The following is a 14148-nucleotide window of genomic DNA, read 5'->3' as shown; positions in this document are numbered from 1 at the left end:
GTATGGGTAAGTCATTAATCAATTGAAAAATGTCTTGCAGATTGATGACAGAAGCTAAACAGCAGGGAATAAAGGGGGGAAAATCAAAACAAACAGATTAGATGTAATTAAAGAGCAAGGGAGAAGAGATTTGCATACAAATTTTTTGACTCACCTGCCTGAGAGCTTGACCGGCATCATGCTTCATTAGTTACTGAGCTACACCAGCACAGGGAACAGAAGCAACAAATCTGGTCTGGATTTAAGTTTGTGGTTAAGGGTGACTGGCTGAGTGAAAGTTCCTGACTGGCAGCAGAGAGAGACTCCTGCCAGGGATGAGGAGCTGATGAACACACAGCCAAACCTAGAGCAGCATCCGGGGACCTGGACAGCCAGTGTGAGTGGGGCACAGAGGGCAAGAAAGGATTTGCAGCTGACAATAGCACATGCATCAGTTTTAGGAGATCTTAATTATTATATTCTTAAGGGTTTAACTTGATTTAAATTTAGATATTTATTTTAATGCAACATAAGTCAAATAGCATTGGGAATAAAATGTTATTACTTACTCCCAAATAACTGTATTTAACACTGGTTGTCCCCAATGAAAGCATAGACGTAAATGGAAAAGAAACAATGTTGTTCAATCCACAATGGAAAAGGCTTGAGATTTTTATGAAATGTGGACATATTTTCTATTTTTAAAAAATATTTAATTTTTTTTTTGTTTAAAATATCCTCTAAAGCCATACGAGATCATAACAAATCTCATAATATTCCATTTAAGTCTCTATAACAATGGTTATTGTGCAATTTGCATTTCAACATACAGTTATGCTCTCTGGACTTGAGCCCTACTGGAACATGATCAACCACAGGATAAACAACAAAGAGAGGATATAATTATATGTACTCACAGGAGATGAAAATTAAAACTGTTTTCCAGTTTATAGATGTCAAATGGGCTTGAGTCAATAAGAAAAATCATCTTTCACCTACGTTATGGCAGTTAATTTTAAAGTGAGGGACGGTCACCTAGTGCAACTTCTTAAGCATTTGAGGCTTCTTTCAGTGATAAGCAAAAGTATTAAATCTTTTTGCTGCAGTGCACAGCAGCAGAAACAAGTCCTTGCCAAAATCCATAAAGCCTTATGCTTTATCCTCCTCTAAATCCCTCCTCAAAACCTTTTTCTGCTGTGATGCTCATGAACCACTCCCATCAGTTAGGCAAGTAGTGAGCTGTAGTGAAGTCTGTTTGCTTTACAACTGTAAAGCAGTCTTTCCAATCCACTCCCACCTTGTTCATATCTTTCATCCATTGCTTTTATCCTGTCCGATAACAACCCTGTTAGATCTGTGATGCAGGAACTCTTTCTTATTATTGTTTGCAAAATACCTAATTAAATGGAATCCTTTCATTTGGGGTTTCTAGGTGCAACTATAATATAAACAGTAAATAATAACTTTGTGAGATTATCATTATCTCTAACCCAAAAATCTCAAAATAAGGCTTCATTAGTAGGTGATGTGCAGTGCACGGGGGTGCCACAACAGAATCTCAACAGCAGACAAATCCTGCCCACTAATGTGGAGGAATGTTAATAGATTGTGGAGCTGTGCACATGTAAGTCTGTACAGCTTATTCCCAAAATACCATCCAGACTAGGAAGTTAGAACAAAAAGTATTTCCATTGTAAGACATTTTGTCATACACAGCAAAATATTCTGTACATACTTAGGTCTGTTTTATTTGTTTTCTGGTTGACCACCTGTGCCCAAAGAGCCTCCCACATTACCAGATCTTTGGAATAAAGTGTAACCTGAGATTCCTCACACTGGGACCAAATAGCATAACTTGTCCTGCTGTGAAAAGTGTTTCATCACAGAATTAAACCTTACAGGAGAGGTTACAGGTGAAAAGTGCTGGGTCATTTCTGTGTGACTGGGCTTTTACCATGTCAACATGGCTGTGATATTGATAATTAAGTCAAAACTGGCAATGAAAATGAATACCCAGGGCATCACTAAGCCAGGAGGAGAACACTATGTCTTTTGAGAAGTCTGTGTAACTGGTCATACCTGTTCTAAAATGAGCACATTCTTTGAAAAGCATTAAAGGAAACTGACCTTACCTTAGTGCCTAATCATAATAAATGACAGACTGAGTTAATTATTACTTGGCAATTCTTTATTTAAACTTTGTACTAAGATTCATTTGCAGTATATTCTTTCATGCAGAACATAAAAGATGTAATTGTGTACAGAGTGGGAGTGGTGTTTCCCTAGGTCAAGTAAGGAATAATTCCTTCATATATTTACCCTGTATGAAAAATATCTGCATGCCGTACCTCAGTATCCCAGTTTACGGGATTGCTTCTAGTAATCCTTTGCACAAATTGAGAACAGTCACTTTCCTAATGCTTAGGTGTCAGTTTTCTTCTTAGATTGGTAGAAGGGAGCAAGATACTAATGTGTTTACACAGTGCAACAGAAACTACGTAAACCCTTCAACATCCAGTCCTCATCCTTCCTCACTTCACATTTCAGTATTTCTAAATTAGCTGGCCTGATCACTCCATCTCACAGTCTTGTAGGACCTGGTAAAAAGTCAGGGCCCAAATTTGCCCCCAGGCCATGGATTAGCCATCCCCATGGATAAAACAAAGTGATTTATGCTGAACTTGGCCTTCTGCCTTAAGAAGCCTGTTATAGACACTGTCTCACTGGATCACTCTTCTGACCCAAAACGTATGTGTAGCTTTTCTATGTGTCCCACACATGTAGTTGTTGCACCAATAAATTTTTGTGACTTAATGCAGGTATAGGACATGTGGAATGAGACGTAGGCAAATAAAAGTAAATGTCATGAAAACAATAATGTAGTTTCCTGAATATAATGCAGCATCATGATAAAGGGGGAATACTAGCAAATACTCCAGGGTTTTCTTCTGCAAAGCAGGATTCTTCTTTTTATTTAATTATCCTCTTGCCCCCTCCCCAGCTGTCCCACTCTCCAAGTAACAAGCTTCACCCCTCTCCCTCCTCCAAAATAAAAGCCAAAAGACAACCCTCTAAAAACTCCAGAATCTAATTTCCCTGGATAACCATCAGGTTTCTATCAAAATCAATAATATCCCGTTGAGATGGAGATAATTCAATGCCACACTTGTAAATAATTCTCAGCCAGGCATGGAAAACTTCTTCCAGCTCATTGCTCCTCAAAACTCCTACCTTTCCTCCCATCTTTGAGCACTGTTCCTACAGCTCACAGCCATATTTTGAGCTCAAAGCCCTTGGCCATTCCCTAGCTTGGGAACTGGTGGTAGGCTGGTAGCATCTCCTTGTGCTTGTTTTTAGCATAGCATGAAGCTTACCCTGCACGAGGAGGGGTGAATGAGCTGAGTCAACATCAACACAAAGGTTAAGAATGCAAGTCAAACCAAATCCCTTCAACCATGGCTGGTTGATGTTTGTCAGTAGTATCTGGGTCCATACAGGTGAATCAGAGAACACCAACAAAAGCCTAGACTCCGTTCAACTTTGGAAGTTTCCATAGAGAGGGAAAAGGAAGAAAAGTAATTGCCTTTGCTCCAGGGGATCAGGAGTGATGCGTTAGCTGCACTACATACATAGAAATAAGCTGTGATTGTCTCTGGACATCCTGTGGGAGACTGGAACCACAAAGCTGCTAACAGACACTTTAATTAGTGCTAAAGTTTACTAGCCCTCAGGGCAACTTCCTTTAGTAGCCCTTCTCTGCAAGTACTTTGGGTTCACCAGCTCAGTTCTCTGGGAGTCTCTGCACTGTGGAGCTCTCATCTCAGAAGGGTCCAAAATGCATGTCTATATCACAGAGGAATGCAACCAATTATAGAGGAAGGAAACTTGTTTTTCCAGCGTGGGGAAAATGTATGGTGTGCCACAGAGTGCTCATTGTTTCATCAGAGCCACTGTTTTTTCTGTTATCAAATACTTTTATAGAGTAAATGTTTTTCTAAGCTCTACAATTTTTCTGCCCTTTAGATACTCTTGTTCTAAGTTCTTCACCCTATATTTTTCTCCATGTGTTTTCTTCATGTGTGGTTTCTTAATGTCCCCTTGGCATCTAAAGTCTTTGCCCTATTTGATTTTCTCAGAAGGTTTCCATTTTCCTTCTTTCCTTTTTTTCCTTTATTCTCTGTTCCATATTCCTCTCCCTTTCCCCCCAGTATTATATTTATTTATTAACTGCACTTAAGCAGCCTCAGTTGACCACAACTGACCTTCTACCATGAGGACATATTATACTGGTCACAATCTACAAAGCATAGCAGAAAGGAATTTTATCCTCTTTTCACAGATAAGGAAAACGTGGCTCTGGCCAGTCAGTGTCTTGACCTAACCAGAAAGGAAACCAGATGCTTTTGGGGTTGAGATCTTTAGGATAGGAGAGAAGATTTCAGTTGGAAGGGACCTATAATGATCATCTACTCTAACTGACCCTGACTTTCAGGGCTGACCAGAAGTCAAAATCTGTTATTAGAGAAAGTGCCTATATTATTAGGGAAAATCCCAAATGCCTCTGAAATACTGACAGGTTTGGGGCACTGACAAACTCTTTAGAAAGCCTGTTCCAGTATTTGACCACCCTCTCAGTAAAGAAATGCTTTGCAATATCAAGTACAGGTTTCTCTCCCCTGACACTGCTTTGAGCCTGTCCCATTTGTCCTGTCACTCAATACCAGAGAACAGATCAGCCCTTGCCTTTCGTTTCCCTTCTTAAGAAGCTGTAAAGACCAAGAGGGCTCCAGCTCAGCTTCCTTTTCTCCCCAGTAGGCAAAGCCAAAGACTCAGTCTCCTTGCTATAGGGCATTCCTTCCAGCCCTTTCATTAGCTTTTTTGCCCATTTCTGGAAACATTAAAGTTCTTTCACATCCTTCTTAATTTGTGGGGCCCAGAACTGCCCACAGTGAGAAAAGTGAGGCTGCACCAAAGCTGAATACAGTGGGTTGATCACCTCTTTTGACCATCTGGGATGCTTTTTGATGCACCCCAGAATGGAATTTGGGCTGTCAGGGCACACTGCTGACTTCTGCTGAGCTGCTGCCAACCAGCACCCCCAGATCCCTGCTGCTCTCCAGCCACTCCTCTCCCAATTTATACTTGTGCTTGGTGTTCCTCCATCCCAGGTGCAGAAACTAGCACTTGTACTTGATGAATCTCATCCCACTAATGGTAGCCTAATGCTCCAATCTATCCATATCCCTCTGCAAGCCAGTCAACAGCATCTCCCAGTTTGGTGCTGTCAGCAAACCTGCTAATGATGCATTCAACTCCTGCATCCAGACCACGGATACAAATATGGGGCAAGACTGATCCTAGACCTGGACCCTGAGGAACACTGCTGGTAAATGCTTGGCAGGCACATGAAGCCCCATTCACTACAACCCTGGGGGCCCTGCCCTTCAGCCAGAGCTTGTCCCACCACAGTGTGTACCTACTCAACCCACAGCTGGACAACTTGTCCAGAAGGATACTGAGGGGGAGAGTATAAAAAGCCTTGGGAAAATCCAGAAAACCCATTTGTTTATGGGTCACACAGATACAAAGCTATCAGCTTTTTTTTTTTTTTTTTTAAACCACACCCTCTATGTACACTTTCTTCTCTCTTTTGTACTTTTCCAGAGCAAACAGCACTAACCCCTGGCCACTTTGCTGAGTGGATACCTTTCCACCCATTCAGTAGCAATGATCTCAGGTTACAGGATGTTTCATCAAATACAGAACACCTGTATTGCATAACTCAAGCCAGTTGAACAGTACACCCATCTTGAAATAACACTAGACACACAAGTTAATTGCATGATTGCTGTGGAAAAATACCTCCACTAAAATTAATTATTTAGTAGTAACTATTCTGTGACTCTATCAGCAATAGCAGTACCTTGCATGTTTAACTTAAGATAACATGTTCAGTGCTTGCTATTTTCCAGTAAACGTGTAACTGACTGGTATTTAAACACTTCAAAATGACATTTTGGAGGAATGCTTGCAGAAAAAATCCCAAGCTAACACAACAAGAAAATGTTACTCCCACTACCTCTCTAAATAATACTGACAAATCTTATCATAACTTATTAAAAAAAAAAAAAAAAAAGGAAAAAAATAGAGTGAGTACCCTTGTTTAATTTTACTCAAGTACTGCTGTAGGGCAATGGGGAAAGGTGCACCAATGGGGGAAAAGGAGGAAGAAGAGAGGTACTTGATTGACATGTATAAATGAAGATCAAACAGTCTTTTTGGTTTTGTTGTCCTCTTGTGTGGCAAATGATTTGGTTGAGGACAGGTTTTTTGAGTTACATGGTGAAATTTATGCTCTATCTCATTTACAAAGCAAAGGGACTATTGTCCTTTTACTCTGGGTGACATTAACTTTCCAAACCTCAACTTCTAGTTCTGAGAGCAAGATAGAATCAGCTTAATTTAATGGGAGTGGAAATGAAATATGCAATAGATCTAATAATTAGATTTGAAGTTCCTAACATGAAAATGAATATTTGGCTGATAAGAGAGAAAACTTGATCTTTAGGCTTTCTAAAAATTAAAGAAAAAAACATTTTTTGTCAATTCTCTCAAAAGAAGTTTTGAATGAATAGACTAAAATCAGTGGACTTTAGCATTTATGGTTGCATGTTAACAGCAAAAAACATGATCAGTCTACATAAGGGTCACCATCAAAATAAAATAGGGTCTGAATAAGAGGTTTATTCAAATCCTAAATGCATGCTTGTATTCCAAGAAAAAAACTTACCTGTATTAAAGAGCTTCTTTTAGAATAGAAGACTCCACCAGTTACAATGATGTTGTTACACGGGTATAACAAACTCTCTTCCTTTAATTCCCTTTCCCTTCACAAAGAGGTTTTTTCTGCTTTTATTTCAGGTGAACTTAACTCCTTTCTTGTCAGAACAATGCAGCATTTGACACTGTAACATTACAGATTCACAAAGGAACCATACACCTGTGTTACTGCATTATCTTGAAAGTGCATTCACTCATTTTTACATGTCAGCAGTTGAATTGGGCCTGATATCTTCTTTCCTGGGTGTCTGGAAGGTTGGGATTCAGTGTCTGGGGTGCTAATGTAATACAGAGATCTCGCTGGAATAGTATCTACTTGAAGTTCACAGCAGCTGTTTTTCTGTCTGTATTTTGTTAAGATGCTTCATTATTAATGGAAATTCTAAGGGAGTTGTTATCCCATATTAACACATAACAAGAGATTTCAATCTATTATTGAGTCATAATAGCTACTGGCATGGTGTTTTTTTGAGTAGTAACTGGTTGGAGAGCAACTCCTGGACATGTTCCTGCAGCAACACCCACTCTTCTAGGGAAAAGGATTATCAATGCAAATTACAGGGGTGTGTTTATTAAAGGTTACTAATTTGAAAAATGAAAAATTTGCTGAGATGAATGATTGGACCTAAGGAAGATTACAAGAAACATGGAAAGCAAAAGAGGTTTTTGTTAAAAGGGTGGCCTGGAATCTGTAATTGCTCATTTCTTTAGATTTATTCTAAAGTGCCTATTCAAACCTCCATTTCAAGATCAAGGGCTTTTCTCAAGGTTCTTAAATATTTGTATTAGAGATACCTAATCCATAGATTCTTTTCCTTGTCATCTAAATTTCTTCTGGAACTGTGTACAATAATCAAAAACCTTGAATAACCAACCACATGCATTAAACCTAAAGTCTTTCAGGAAGCAAAATCTTGGTAAGTCTTTGGAGGGTGTGAGCACATCTGGGTCAGGCTCTGAATGAAATGTTTTTCATAACTGACACAGAAAAGAAGCTTCTACAATTCCATTTCTCATAAATGACACTCATTCAAAAATCTCCAGTACAGAGTACACCGTGATTCCTTCTGCTGCTGGAGGGTCTTCATGTCTGCATCTCCCATGACAAAAGCTTTGCTGGGTGACAGTACTTCAGCTTCTTTCTGCTTACTCATCTTCCTCTAGCTCAAGCTAAAAAACCAAAACCCGACAAATAGGACAGAGATTCAAGCATCTATAACCTAAACACAGAAGAGAATTCCAGGCTGCCCTCTCCCATGTAAATGACCTTTTGGTTGCTTGAGGTTTCATAGGTACCCAGTGCCATCTCTTTCTGAGCCAGTGAATAATTTCACAGCATTTTCAGCCAAAAGGAGTGAGAGTACCTCCACCAAATTTAGAATAACTAAAATTTTAGCTCTCGTCTTTAGATGGAAGAAACTTGGTTGTACCTCCTCATTACAAAAGGGTACCAGGTTTTCATAATTCTGAATAACTGCCTTGGATGCAACTTGATGGAACTGGTACTTCCTTCTCCTCAGGAAAAAAAATAATCCCTGGTTACATTATATTCAAAGACAGTGCTTAGTCATCCACTTTAGGAATGGATTCTAAGTTGAGATTTCTCAAATAGGAGGAGGCTGCTATTCTGCTCTGTTCAGTCTAACACCCAGATATGGCTCAAGATTAAAGACCTACTGTTGCTCTCGTTGTGTGCTACTGGTTTCTCATTTTACTTCACATACCGCTTGCATTTTAAAAATGGAAATTTTCTTCTACCTTTTAATACAAAACTTTTGCAAGGCAGTTCATTACAGGTATCAGAAACCTACCTCCTTTTTTTGGATAGCACTTTCAAGCTATAAATGCTTGAAGGATGTGTAAGGAAGAACAAAACATTTACAGAGCTTAGGTAAATCACAGAAGAGTCAAACACCTGATATTACTTCTCTGAATAGAAATTGATCTGTGCCCAACTTTGAAATCACACCTTTTTCTTTGTGCTGGTTTTGGATGGGATAAAGTTAATTTTCCTGATGGTCTTTGGTACGGGCCTGTGTTTTGGATTTGTGCTGGAAACACTGATGATGATAGAGGGAAGTTTTTTGTTATTGCTCAGCACTGTTCCATAGAACTGAGGCCTCCTTGCCCCACGTCAGCAGCGAGGAGGGTGGGGGTGCACAAGGAGCTGGGAGGGAACACAGCCTGGACAGCTGACCCCAGATGACTGAAGACATATCCCATGCCATGTGGTGTCCTGGTCAGCATATAAATCTGGGGAAAGAAGGAATAAGAGGGATACGTTCAGAGGGATGGCAGTTTTCTTCTCAAGTGACTGTTCTGTGTGATGGAGTCCTCCTTTCCTGGGGATAGGTCGACACTGCCCACGAGAAGTGATGAATTAATTCCTTGGTTTGCTTTGCTTGTGTGTGTAGCTTTTTCTTTACCCTTTGGACTGTCTTCATCTGAATGCTTGGATTTTCTTTTTTTCCTCTCCTGATTCTCTTCCCTGGCTCACCAGGGAAGAGTAAGGAAGTGGCTGTGTGGGGCTTATTCTGGGATTAAACCACAACAGGAACTTAGAGCTCCTCTAAGAAGTCAAGTGTTGAAGTTTTAGTTTGGAGAAGGATGTTGTAATTTATACTGCTCTTGTGCTCTTGAATCTGAACTGACTAAATATTTTAGGTAATCCCAAGAGCCTCTTTGGGTTATAAAAGGTAATTCCTGATGACTTCTGCAAATCCTGAGGAAATGTTGTATCTCCTGCTCCTGCAATCACTGTCTGTGCTCAGCCCCTCAAGGAGGGTTTGTAAGAGCTCTGCAAGGAAGTCTTTAGTTGCTTGCATTATTCTTTATCCTGGTGAAATTATCTCTGGCCTGATCTTAGCCTTTTTAATGTTTTAGTCTTTCTAGTCAATATAAAAGGCATAGAAAATGGTGATATTTTTTTCTATAGATTGAATTAGTCCATCTCATTAATTAGTTATATCAAAAAGTACATTTTCAGTGCAGATATGGCAAGGTATAAAAATACAATTTATGAAACTATCCTGACTTTACCTGCTCCTGGATATCAGCATTTTAGTGATCCCTGCTGTATTACTTTGATTTTCTGGAGTTTTAACCCTAATTACTTTTGGCTTTTAGCATGCCTCTTCCTGTTCATCTGCACCCTATTCCTCTGTTCAGGAATCTCGTGCTCATGGTGGAATTTTTTTTTTACCATGTATGAATATTCTGTATTCCTTCTTACATCTTGAAGCAGTTCTCATGTGTGGGCACTTCTTCTATTAATAAGTCTTTGTAGAACTGTCCCCCTGTGTTGTTAGGATCAATTCTGGATATGGTAAGAAGGGAAAAAAAATCAGAGACTGGTAAAGTTGGGTAAAGCAGATTGGAATGCTGCAGAGCTTCAGAGGATTTCTGGAAAGTGAAGCTGTGACCGGCCTATCATTAATAATAAAGGAAATAATAAAAGTAGTTTCAGGATTTTTTTTTTTCCCCAGAGATTAAGCCTTCTGATAAATTTCTTCATATCAATTTCTGCATAAATTTCCAAACGCACAGGAGGATGATAAGGGCAAGCTCATGTCTTGCATAATGCTGCTATATGGCATAATGCCACAATTTTGCTCTCAGTGTTTCAGCTTGGGAACCTTTATCAAGTTAGAGTTAAACATTGGCTATATTTTATGGAGAGATATTAAATATAGCTGGGATTACTGTCTTCAGTCCATCGTCTCCCTATGGGAACAGGTTGCAATGTATTTTCATTTTGTTTTCTTTGGTAATTTATTTTGTGCAATGTGAGTTTCAAGTTACACTGAGGGTAATACTCAGGTTACACTTATTGTCTACTCAATCAGCCTTTGTCTCTTCAGATTTGAAGGAATTAGTTCCTAATTTTCAGTATTGGATAATTTTGCTTTTGCCTTTTCAAAAAATTAGTAGGAGTCTGTGCTTTATGAACCACTTAAAATGCCTAGACCTTCTTTTTCATATATAACAGTCTTCCTTAGTGAGGACTAGAAGTTTTAAACAGGATAATACATCATAATGTAGCTTAGTATACAACTCTTTTACTAATAATATTTAAATACTCAGGACACTAGAGCTCTGCTGTTTTAATCATAGTTATAGTAAATCATGGCACAATTTTCTAGTAGAGTGGAAGTGCTTTATTAGTGTTTAAACTGAAATGGACAGTGATCATCATGCTCTTTGTTTGACTGTGCTTATCTGCTAATGTTGCTACCACTGCTACTAGATGCTTTTTTATTTTGGTGTCTGAGACCTTAATTATATTCTCTGTTCTTGCCTTTCCTACAATTAAATAATTTGTTATCATAATGTTTGCTCTTTCCTCACTTGAAATGTTACTCCCCTCTTGTGCTATGGCTGGAGGCTTGATAGCCTGAGCTGTCCCTGAAATGCTACTGAGTGGGTTCCCCTTTCTTGGTTGCTTTTCAGAAACAGCAGTTGCCCTCTTGCTACACCTACACATCTCTTTGTATCCCCATTTGTTTTAACCATGACAAGCAAGTATGGCAGCAGCCTTGGGATTCTTTATTTTTTTTTTTTCTCCTGGCAGTTGGACTTCTGGGTTCAAATAACTTACTTATCCAAGCAGAGTAAAAAAAAAAAAAAAAAACAAACCACCAAAACCAACCCTTTCAGGTACCACTACAGCACTCTAGCCATAAGCCTCTAAGCATGTTTACCCAGAGGAAGTAGCAGGTGGCAAGTGTGACAAATTCTTTACTTTGGCAATGAGATTCTCCAAGTAAAACTTCAAGCATGCACCTGAATTTAAAATGGAAATCAGGAAACTCCAGCCCTAAGTATTAATCTGTTCAGAAATAGCGCAGGTAGGTGCCTTGATTTTTCATTGCTAATGTATTTTCTTTTGAGGCCTTTCTGCTAAACTCCTATGTGGACACTTCCTTATTTATACACGAGTTGAAAAAAGTACCTGCATTAAGAAATCTCATTGGTTTTGCCTACATTTTTCATAGGTGTAGTCCTGAATCCCTGCTTTTGTGGTATATGTAATATTTCTGAAGTTATCATAACCTGAAGGCGAAGGCATCAAATAAAATGATGACCCAAGAAGATGCTGCAGCTTGATTTTGAACACATGACAGAAGTCATAAAAGGAATAATTTTTTATTGTATTAATTAAGTTGCAGGGACTGTTAAGTTAAACTTAAAATAACCCTTTTAAAAGTTGTTGAGGATAATGAATTACCCAGGAGGAGTCAGAGCCTGCTGCTGCCAACTAAAGTGCTTGGAGACTCGAGATAGAAGTGAACGATAAGAAGCAGCTTTCATGCATTCAAATAAATTACATGTTGGGCTTGGCTTAATCCTGGCAGCAGAATGATCTCAGGGGTTTTCCCTACATTATCTTGGCCTATGATTATGCAAATATCCTTTTAATGTAGCGACTCCTTAACAGGAAATTAGTCTCATACTTGCTCATATGCTCTTGCAATCAACAGACACTTGCTTGCAAAATCCTAGTGTGTCTGAGATACAAAAGGCGCATTAACTGTTTTAAGTACCAAAATTTTGCAAACAGACAATAACAGGACATGCCCAGATATGTCAGGGATGTAGCAGATGAATCAGGAAAGAGATGTTTGCTAACACAAAAATATTCCTGGGTTTGAAAGTTCAACCAGAATGCAAATGGTACTAAGTATACATTTGGTTTCAAAGACTGGTAAGGAAAAGACCAGAAGAAAGAAAATCTTACAGAAAAGCAGGATTAAAACTGAATAAAACACGGAAATGAGGCAAAGCATAAAGACAAAAGAATTGGAGTCATCCATGTGAAGTGCCCAGCAACCTGCTGAGCCCAGGTAATGAGCAGTCATCATTCACACATATTCCTTATTGCAGCGTTCCCAGGAACTGCCCTGAAATGGGACTGTCAGGGTAACCTGCTTTTTCTGGAGAACAGGAACTAAAAAATGACATCATAAACCAGAGGTTTTATCTGGAAAGACAGAGAATAGAAAGGGAGACATTGGAGTCACAAAAATTGTGCTGTGTTACTTTTGGTAGTCTTAATGGACATTCGAGTAAGCAGGACAGCTCATTTCCTGATTTCTCGAGTTTGTAAATTCCTTCTAAGTGAAATCAAGTTATGTAATTTTTAATTATTTTAAAAAAAATTTTATTTATTTATTTATTTATTTATTTATTTATTTATTTTAAGCTACAAGTTTCTAGTATGGGGAAAAAAATACCAGTTAGGTATTTGATATCAAACTGGGATACAACTGTGATAAATTGGCAGCTTGTACTCAAGGTGACCCCTTCTGTTTTTTTCTTTTTTACTCCTGATTGAAATAAAGACAGCTACATTCTCAGAGTTAAGAGGGGAGCCTAACAAAATTAATCCCTAACTTTCCAATGGGATTTAGGGTAGTATCTGATTCATTCAAGGTCTTTTGAAACTCTCATCAAAGTGAACTGTTCAAGGCATGACCTTAAGGTAACAGTTCAATCAGCCACAAATCTAGACTTCCAGCTCTTTGTTTTAAATATAAGACCTATTCTTTCTTCTATATCCAGTGTATTCTGTTTGTAATAATCAGAAATTACCATTAGAGAAATTGAAGCTAATCTGAGGCTCATTAAGGAGCAAGAATTTATGCTTAACTACTTAAATAAATTCTTGTTGATCTGGTTTCTGAAGATTAACCTGTAATTTTATCTGTCAGAGATGGGAGAAGCTTGCTAGTCCAACAGCACAGTATCTCAGAGTTAAATAACCCAACACACATTTTTAAGTACCAAGAGAGAGTTTGTCAATGCTACTCGGAGTATATGAACTTCCATGATTGCCCCTCTAGACAAACATGCTCAATCCATCTTTTCTACTGAGCATTAGGCACTCACTGGTTTTCTTTGACTGCTCTAGCAAAAACTAGCAGATGCTAGATAAAGTCTGAAGACTATAGAAAAATTTGAAATTTGGAATTGCTTTTGATTTCAATAGATTAAAATCCTAAGAAATGGGCAATGGCTGTGGTTCCAATAGAGGTTCCACCTCTAAAATAATTTTGCAATGATCCACTCAGTATATGCTGAAAGCCCTGCACTCATATTTACCAGAAACACAACCCTGTGCTAATCAAGTCAATCAAAAGCCAGATTTTATTTACCATCCATTATATGCTGCAAAAACTTGAGCAGTACTAGGACAAATTCTTGAAACCTCTTTTGCAGGCTCAGGGACTTAGAAATTCACTCTTTTAAAAATCAAGTCAGGTAGCATTCTTTTGGAGTAACATTAAGCCTTCAACAGTAAGCCAACTTGAAATTTAAGCAAACGTCCAG

General features: G+C 38.6%; 1 long non-coding RNA gene across 1 annotated transcript in view; it reads left to right on the top strand.

Moving 5' to 3' along the window:
- The first annotated feature begins 271 nt into the window (after positions 1-271).
- The window catches only part of LOC310910600, a 21887-nt gene continuing 8010 nt past the window's right edge, over positions 272-14148 (top strand). The window contains exon 1 of the long non-coding RNA XR_014590382.1: positions 272-376. This is a non-coding gene — a long non-coding RNA (uncharacterized lncRNA). The remainder of the gene's footprint in view (positions 377-14148) is intronic.

Source organism: Zosterops lateralis (genome assembly GCF_965231275.1).
Source record: "Zosterops lateralis genome assembly, chromosome: 6".
NCBI lineage: Eukaryota > Metazoa > Chordata > Aves > Passeriformes > Zosteropidae > Zosterops > Zosterops lateralis.
Note: the sequence above shows the minus strand (reverse complement) of the source record. Positions and strands in the feature narration are given on the sequence as shown.